At 32.3% G+C, this 7925-nt stretch overlaps 1 long non-coding RNA gene across 1 annotated transcript; it reads left to right on the top strand.

Moving 5' to 3' along the window:
* The first annotated feature begins 2925 nt into the window (after nt 1–2925).
* On the top strand, nt 2926–4891 carry LOC120485880 (uncharacterized). The gene is made up of 5 exons (XR_016148015.1): nt 2926–3061; nt 3386–3492; nt 3987–4149; nt 4244–4325; nt 4498–4891. It is a non-coding gene; the product is annotated as an uncharacterized LOC120485880 (long non-coding RNA).
* The last annotated feature ends 3034 nt before the right edge of the window (nt 4892–7925 follow it).

The raw sequence follows: 7925 nt of genomic DNA, 5'->3' as shown, positions 1-7925 counted from the left end.
AAGACACCTACATCTCGGATGCCCTTGAGGGAAGATAAAACATATCAAAAATTAATTTCAAAGTGAACTATTCCTTTAATGTCGGTAATTTAATGCATTCAGTAATCTGAAGTAACCAATGCTATTATAATACATTAATTAAGTGTATTTATCTTATTCATATGAGCTCATAAAAACACAACCGTTTATAAGTTTATAGTAACTCTTAAAAAACACAACCTCATTGAAAATGGGTAGCACTTTATAAGTTTCCATTTATTAATATTGTTTTTTAACCAAATTAATGAAAATGAACCAACCACTTATTTTTTTACTAACATTAAGTTTTACTAACTTTTTTTTGTTATTTAAATAATTTGTTGGTTAGTTAGTAAAGTGAGTAAGGGATGTAGGCTACATCCAGCCGTCTATTATCGCAAAATAAACACTGAGAAGGGTGAATGACCCAGATGTGAAGTAGCCATATAGTAGCAGCTTCACTAGTGTGAATTGAGTTGTTTTAGTTACAAAAAACAGCAATATCCTTTCATTGACATAGTGCTTAAAACTATTCTTTTGGAATGTGTGGTTAACGATTTACATTCAAGGTAAATTTGCCTTTACATATGATAATCACAGGTGATTGCAGTTTAGTAACTTCCTGCATGTTTTTATCTCGCTAGACCAGGTGTTAATAGACTACATTAAATGCTTCAATTCACTAGCAGATATACTAGCAGTGAAACAATCAGAGGCAGAATTAAGACAGAAAATCATATTGTTGTTGTAAATAAGCTATTCATCTAAGCTGATTCATTCATCAACTATTTGTAAATAACCTGTTCAGTTGTAACAAGTGTATCGACTGTTTTTGCTTCGGCACTTATTATATTGTCTGCTCTACTCTTCGCAAAAGCTGGAAAAACATTTTGGCCACAACTTAGGGACGTGAAAAGGGCTGTCACTCATTTACTTCACCTTACTTTATAGTTAATTCAACGTTTACATACTGGTGGTTGATGTAAAACGTTAAAAAAGTTAAAGTAAATAGGATTTTTAAAAGTAAAATACTTGTGTTTAGGTTCATTATGTAAAAAACAGGAATTTTACTTTTTAAATGGTTAGTTCTGTGGATATCTTAATAATATGGTATCTGTTTCTCTATGGCATTTTATTTAAAAATCTTTAATCCCAATCAGAGCATTTGAGCAAAGATTGCATTGCGCTCGACCCAATCCAAGCAAACGTTCCACTTGTGTGCCGCTCACACTCACATCTGATCAAATCCCGCTCCTACAGGTTGTTTCTCTGTGCTAGATATATCGTTCTCTTTGTCATAAACTTCTTGATCAAATGTCTTAATTGCAGTTGGCTTATGGATAACAGTTAAGATATTTGTGGATTTAACATCCTTAGCTCTTTAACCTAAAAAATGTATTAATCTTTGTGAGGAGCGCATGTAAGCAACCGGTAATTATGAATATTTTTTAACTGGAAGTTATTACAAGCACTCACTTACGGTTTCTTATTTTGGGACAAAAAAACAACACAAAAATAACATAAACATGCACTTCCATTCATCATCTGAGCCACACCAAATAAAAACAAACATACATTAAAAAATACACTGTGGATATTTTGAAAACATCTTAAAAAATTGAATTAGGGACTGACTGGACATGTAAGGGGTGCAATTGTTAGAAATTATTTTTGACAGAATCAAAATGGTTTCAGTAATGGTTTTAGCTTTGTTGTGTTCCTAGATCCATTTACCACATCCATGTTTTAGACATTCCAAATATGTATAATCAAGTATTATCAATTGTATAAGTTTTTGTATTTGAGCTAACATATCTGTTTAATACTAACAGTCTGAGTAAGTAACATTAAGCTCTCAAGTGTCTGCTTACTAAAGCAAGATTTATGACATACTCATCATATTTCATTTATTCCCCACCTGCTAAAACAAGGGCTGTCTTAGAAAATGTTAATGTGTTTAAGTATAAACATTGATATATAAACGTGTAAAAATACATGTGGTGTGATTTGACTGTATTGTAAACAGCTCTGCTAAATTACAGAGCTGATTGAAACATATCCCAATGGCTGTGATCGGACGCTTTCTCACTGTGTTTTCAGTCCCTGAGTGGACTGAGCTGCAACCCCCACTACCTGCAGGACATTAGCATCTCTATGGAGAACGGCTTCAAAGGCCAGGCTGTGAAAGTTTACCTTAGACCTAAAAATACACATGCTTAAACAAGTCATCCTATACTTAAAACACTCTGAGGACTCTGCATGTATTTTTTTAGAGATTCAACAAGAGGAACTATTAATATGAGCTTTCGTTTCAGATGTGGTATAAAGGTTTAGTTAAACCAACAAAAATATGAATGCCCATGGTAATCTGCTACATCCCTATAACATCATTTGATTTATAAATGAGCAGATTTTTTATTTATTTATTTTTTTACATTGTGGTAAATTACTTTTTTCTGTCTTTTAAAATATTTTAAATAGTAAATTAATTGTATATCGCCTACTTTCTTTAAATGCTGCACCATCCCATAGTTTGATATTATTTTTGAACTTTTCCTTTATTAACTTTATCATGTTTTATCTGCCATTGATATAGGTTTGTGTTCTGTGCTCTATTTAAAATGCATGCAAAATAATACTAATTATGAAAAGTACTTTTTCCTGATCCAGTTGATGTTTACAACTGGATTTAAAACTAATTTACCAACAGATTCTACCCTTATGTTAATCTAGCTATTTGATTTCAATCACAAAACATTAGCATAACAGAACCAATAGTAATGTTGGCTAACTGTGGTTTATCCGATGGCCCAATCACTGCTCCGATAGCAGAACGTATATCTCTCTATTCCAGGTTCCTAATTCACACTTCATGTTTGGCATTTGGAAGAGCACAACTTTAGAAGACTTTAACGAGATTGTTTCCTACATTGGAGAGTTATCTTTCTATTATAGTTTAAAGATTTATCTACCTACAAGATCCCAAGATCCTAAGCGCACTGAGCCATTTCTCATCTCACTTTTTTTCTTTCCGAAGTAAAAGGTAAGTTGTACATTCTAACTTCATTTTATGATGATTTGTAAATGCTAACATTATACAATGTTTTTGCATCCTCTTACAATGTAAATGTGCATGCAGATTGGTATTATTGATATTCAGTTTCTTTTTAAAATGATTTTATAAAAATACTTGATATAAAAAGTATAGTAAAAATGTAGTAAATTATCAGCCACATTGTCATCTTTTCAATAAGTTATTGTCTACACAATTCTAAGGAGTTTTTTTTTAGAGTATTTTCTATTTTTTTTTTTTTTTTTACTTAGCATATGCACTATATCCTGCATAAAATGTTCTTATATTTCACAGGAAAATGAGACCCAAAAGAGTTTCTCCTGAAAAGGAAGCCTTGTACTTCATTGCTTCGGGGAAAGATAAAGACACATTCGAGAAAAAATTAATGTGTGAAGAGAAAGGTAAGTTACGGCATTCAATTCTGCCATCAGTATGACTTTGCAAAACTTAATTAAAAGCTAAGTTTGGTCTCTAAATAATGTCGAATGGTTGGGTTTAAAATGTGTAGCTAAAAACAACAGGCTGTTAAAAAAAAACACAAGAGAAACAAAAAAACATGATTGAATCAGTTAAAGGTGGATTTATATCTGTTTTCCTGCCTGTATTTATGCTAGCTGCTGATGTCCAAATTAAACTCCATTGTGTAGATGTGCGAGTGATCTTGATATTATTTGTATGTAACTGCCAGTTAGACTCCGGGGGCCTGTTTAACAATGGAAATTATCAATATTCAGTGTCATGATACATATGAGTTTTGTAGTTTTGCACTTTTAGATGTAGATATCGTATTTGTTTTCCAAGCAGGGCTACCATTTAAAACAGTTTAGACAACCTTAACAACTTTATGAATCTTTTCTCATACTTAATTTACACTTATTTATACCCAATTTATTAGGTTTTGGAGTAATCGCCACAAAACATATTGAGCCAGGAGAATTCCTACTGGAGTATGTTGGAAGACACATGGCTGGATCTGAAGGAGAGACCCTGCTCAAAAACTACTCAGCTGAAGATGCAGTTTTTTTATATTTCTACTCCTTTCAGGGACAATCTTACTGGTAAGATTAAATTAATGAATGTTCTAATGAAGTATAATTACATCATATTTTGGTATGTTTATATACAGTGTTTTTAAAATATTTCACCATACAGTGTTGATGGCAGTAAAGCTACAGAAAATCTCGGACGATACATAAATGATGACCACATCAAGCCAAACAGCAAAATTAAAATAGTAAGTCTGTATTTAATGTTTTCGTATTGTTTGTCTTATTCTTTGTTTTAATTACTCCTTTTATAGAGCCTCATCTTGATTGTAGCATTATTTGACATTACAAACTAGACAGTTGTGGGTCTTTCAAATGTTGTTGTTTTTGTTTTCAAATGTGTACTTTTGTGACCAACAGATAATGGATGAAAAGAAAATGCCACATTTGTGTGTATTTGCGTTAACAAAAATCAAGCCAATCATACCAAAGAAAAAATCATACCAAAGCCTATGGACTAGTATGCAGGAGTGATCCAGCTCTCAGATTTCATAAAAAATATCTTAATTTGTGTTCGGAAGATGAATTAATGTCTTACGGGGTTGAACAACATGAGGGTGAGTAAATACTGACAGAATTTTCATTTTTGGGTGAACTAACCCTTTAAATGCTTTGCTTAAGTTGATGAAGACCTCCACTGTGTATTGCTTTATCCTCAGTTGCAGATGTAATTTTTCCTATGAGTTCAATTAATGCCAAAGCAGTTAATCTTTTTTATCTCTAAAGCCATATTGTTTTTCATTAAATAATTTGTGTTTTTTTTGAGCAAACAACTTTTCAAGGATTTTAGAAAACCGAGAGAGCAATGACACTGGTCTGTAGTTGTTAAAGTGTAGTTATACATTTCTCCCAGCCCTGCAAATCTGGTCCTCTAGTTATAAAGGAGCCCAAAACCCTTTAAAATCAGCAACAGACCAGTCTGACCAGTTAGACAGTCTATCTCAAACCAATAGACTATCTAGTTTAAGCCCCCCCCCCCCCTTTCTAATAGATTGATCAGATAGCGCCCCTTTAATCTTTTCTATTTTACCTGTTCATAATCATTTTTGCATGAATTGAAACGCATGATTGTTCATGATTTTCATGCATGATTTAAATTGTATTATATTACATTATTATTATTCATGTATTTAATTTTATTCATGTATTTAAATGTATATATGTAAATGTAATGTGTTTGAAAATACACAATAAACCTTGAGCAGTTAAAGCTTCAATTGTTCTTTTTTCTATTTCCTATAGTGCTACTGTGCAACCTGTAGAATATGTAGAAAATCCATAGAAATATTATTTTAACTGTTAAATAATACTCTATTTCTACGGATTTTCTACATATTCTACAGGTTACACAGTAGCACCAAATAAATACAATAACATTTCATAACTGTATAATACTATACAGTATTATTAAAAATTAACAGTGTAATACTGTACTTTAATATGGTAAGAAATTACAGTAAAATAATGTTATTTGATTTTACAGTATGCTTAACAGTACTGTAGTTAGTGTTAAAGTAATTTTATTGTTGAATGAAATACAGCAAGTACTGGATAATTGTTGCCAGTAAGTTACTGTTAATTTGACAAGACATTTTTTTACAGTGTATTTTATACAGAATATAAAAAAAGGATAAAACATAATGGACAGATGTGTTGGGAAATGGCAGTTGTATTAACAATATGGCATTAAAATATATTTTGAGCCACCAATCCTACTCCTACCCCTAAACCTACCCCTAACAATTCGTTAAAACTACGTAAACTAACGTTACAATTATGAAGAAAAACGTGACTAACAGAAAAGTATAATCACAATAATATATTTATTGCGAAAATGTCAAAACCGCAACCAAAAGCCGTTCACATGAAGATGCTTTGCAGTCGCAGTCCTCTCTGGCAGCATTGTAATAGTTTTGTATGAAGTACAGAGCAGAATTTAAATTAATAATCAATGAAAATGTTCATCCGGCTTCAGTTCGCAGCTTCGCACTATTTCAAAAGAACTAAACCAACCGTCACAGTCCTTCATGTCTCAATCTGTGATGAGGCAGGGAAGAGCCAATGACCATTTGATATCTCTGCCGTAAAACACGACGTATCGCTTCTCAAGGGCGCGATCTTTGAATTTGAATTCATCACCAGCGCGGGATTTGACGTGTACGGTTGCTGCTGAGAATGGAGGCGAAGATCACGACTGGATAAAAGGTTGAATTAGGATTTTTTTCTTGTAAACAACGTAGGCTATGGATTCTAAAGATTTGGATTACATCAAACTAATAAAATTGATGTCTTTTGTGAATTTATGTTTTGTTTTATAGGAGAAAACACTTTCTGTGCCTCACGGCAAATAAACTATATTACAAAATGGTTAAACGAGTAAAGTTAAAGAATGTATTTTTAAGGTTTTATAGTGTATTGTTTAACACCATGCAGGCGAAACGAGCAAAATGTTAATATTTATGAGTATTATATCAATAAATGAGACTGAAAACGTAATGAATAAGACAGTTGAATGCAATAGAGTCAAAACATAATGCTACGATTTTAATATGCATAAATTGTGATATGTACAAATGTGTACATCGGTGGATTTGTTCAAATGTAAATAAATTACGTTTTTGTGCTGTCAATAACGTAAATATTTTACATTTTAGTTCTGTAAATACGTCAGTATTATACGTTTCTGCGCATATAAAACGTAATTATATGTACGTATGATAGAACTACACTTTACGTACAAATGCATACGTATTCTCATGAGATCACATTGGATTTTAGTCGACTAAAATATAATGGGTTTAGTTAAATTGTAATGCGTTAATTTAGAATTTAGAATAGAATAAAATGTACAAACCCATACACTCCCGAAGAAAACATCTATTAACCTATTAATATAAATGATTTAAAAGTCTGAACATGCAATACAGATACGGATTTAACTACTGTGATTTAAAAAATATCTTAAAATTAAATAAAAACCACTTTTCCTAAAGTACAACACAGCCTTTTCAATGGATGATATACAGTATGCATTCTTTATAACCATGCATACATCCTTCTTTATTCTTTCAAGCAGAAATATTCTTTGTGTAAATTAAATATAATTAATCCTTATTATACTAAAGCTATTAACAAACTGTGATTGCTTTTCTCTTTTTCTTTGGTTGCTTGATCAATATTAAGGACACAGACCACATTATGTTTGATGCCACTTTCACTTTAAGACGTCGGATTATTTCCAATGACATGCGGATCCAATCGCACTGATGCACATCCGATACACTCACAACTGTTTAAGACATAACCGACATAATTTACATGAATACTGTCCAAAGCGGACATTTAAAGCACTCAATAACCTTGCCCCTTCATATTTATTGGACCTTCTTAATATCTATATTCGATCTCGGACTTTAAGATCATCTTCCTCGCTCACTCTTGTTCTCCCTAGAACCCGCACTACTTCCATGGGGTCCCGGGCTTTTAGTTTTGCAGCTCCTTATTTATGGAACCTGCTGCCACAGGATGTGCGAAACAGTGAAAGTATTCATGTTTTTAAATCTTGCCTTAAGACCCATCTTTTCCGGCAGGCTTTTATGTTTTATGTGATTTTTATATATATATATATATATATATATGTGTGTGTGTGTTAGGGCTGGGCAAAAAAAAATGATTTTTCGATTAATCGGTTTTTAAAATGTGGCCGATTCAAAATCGATTCTCAACGGCCTCGAATCGCTTTTTTCCATATAAAGGGCTCGCGGACGCGGTGCGGCGTCTTCTCGTCT

This window comes from Pimephales promelas, chromosome 20, assembly GCF_988280905.1.
Source record: "Pimephales promelas chromosome 20, fPimPro1.hap1.1, whole genome shotgun sequence".
Taxonomy (NCBI): Eukaryota; Metazoa; Chordata; class Actinopteri; order Cypriniformes; family Leuciscidae; genus Pimephales; species Pimephales promelas.
This window is presented reverse-complemented; position numbering and strand designations above follow the sequence as displayed.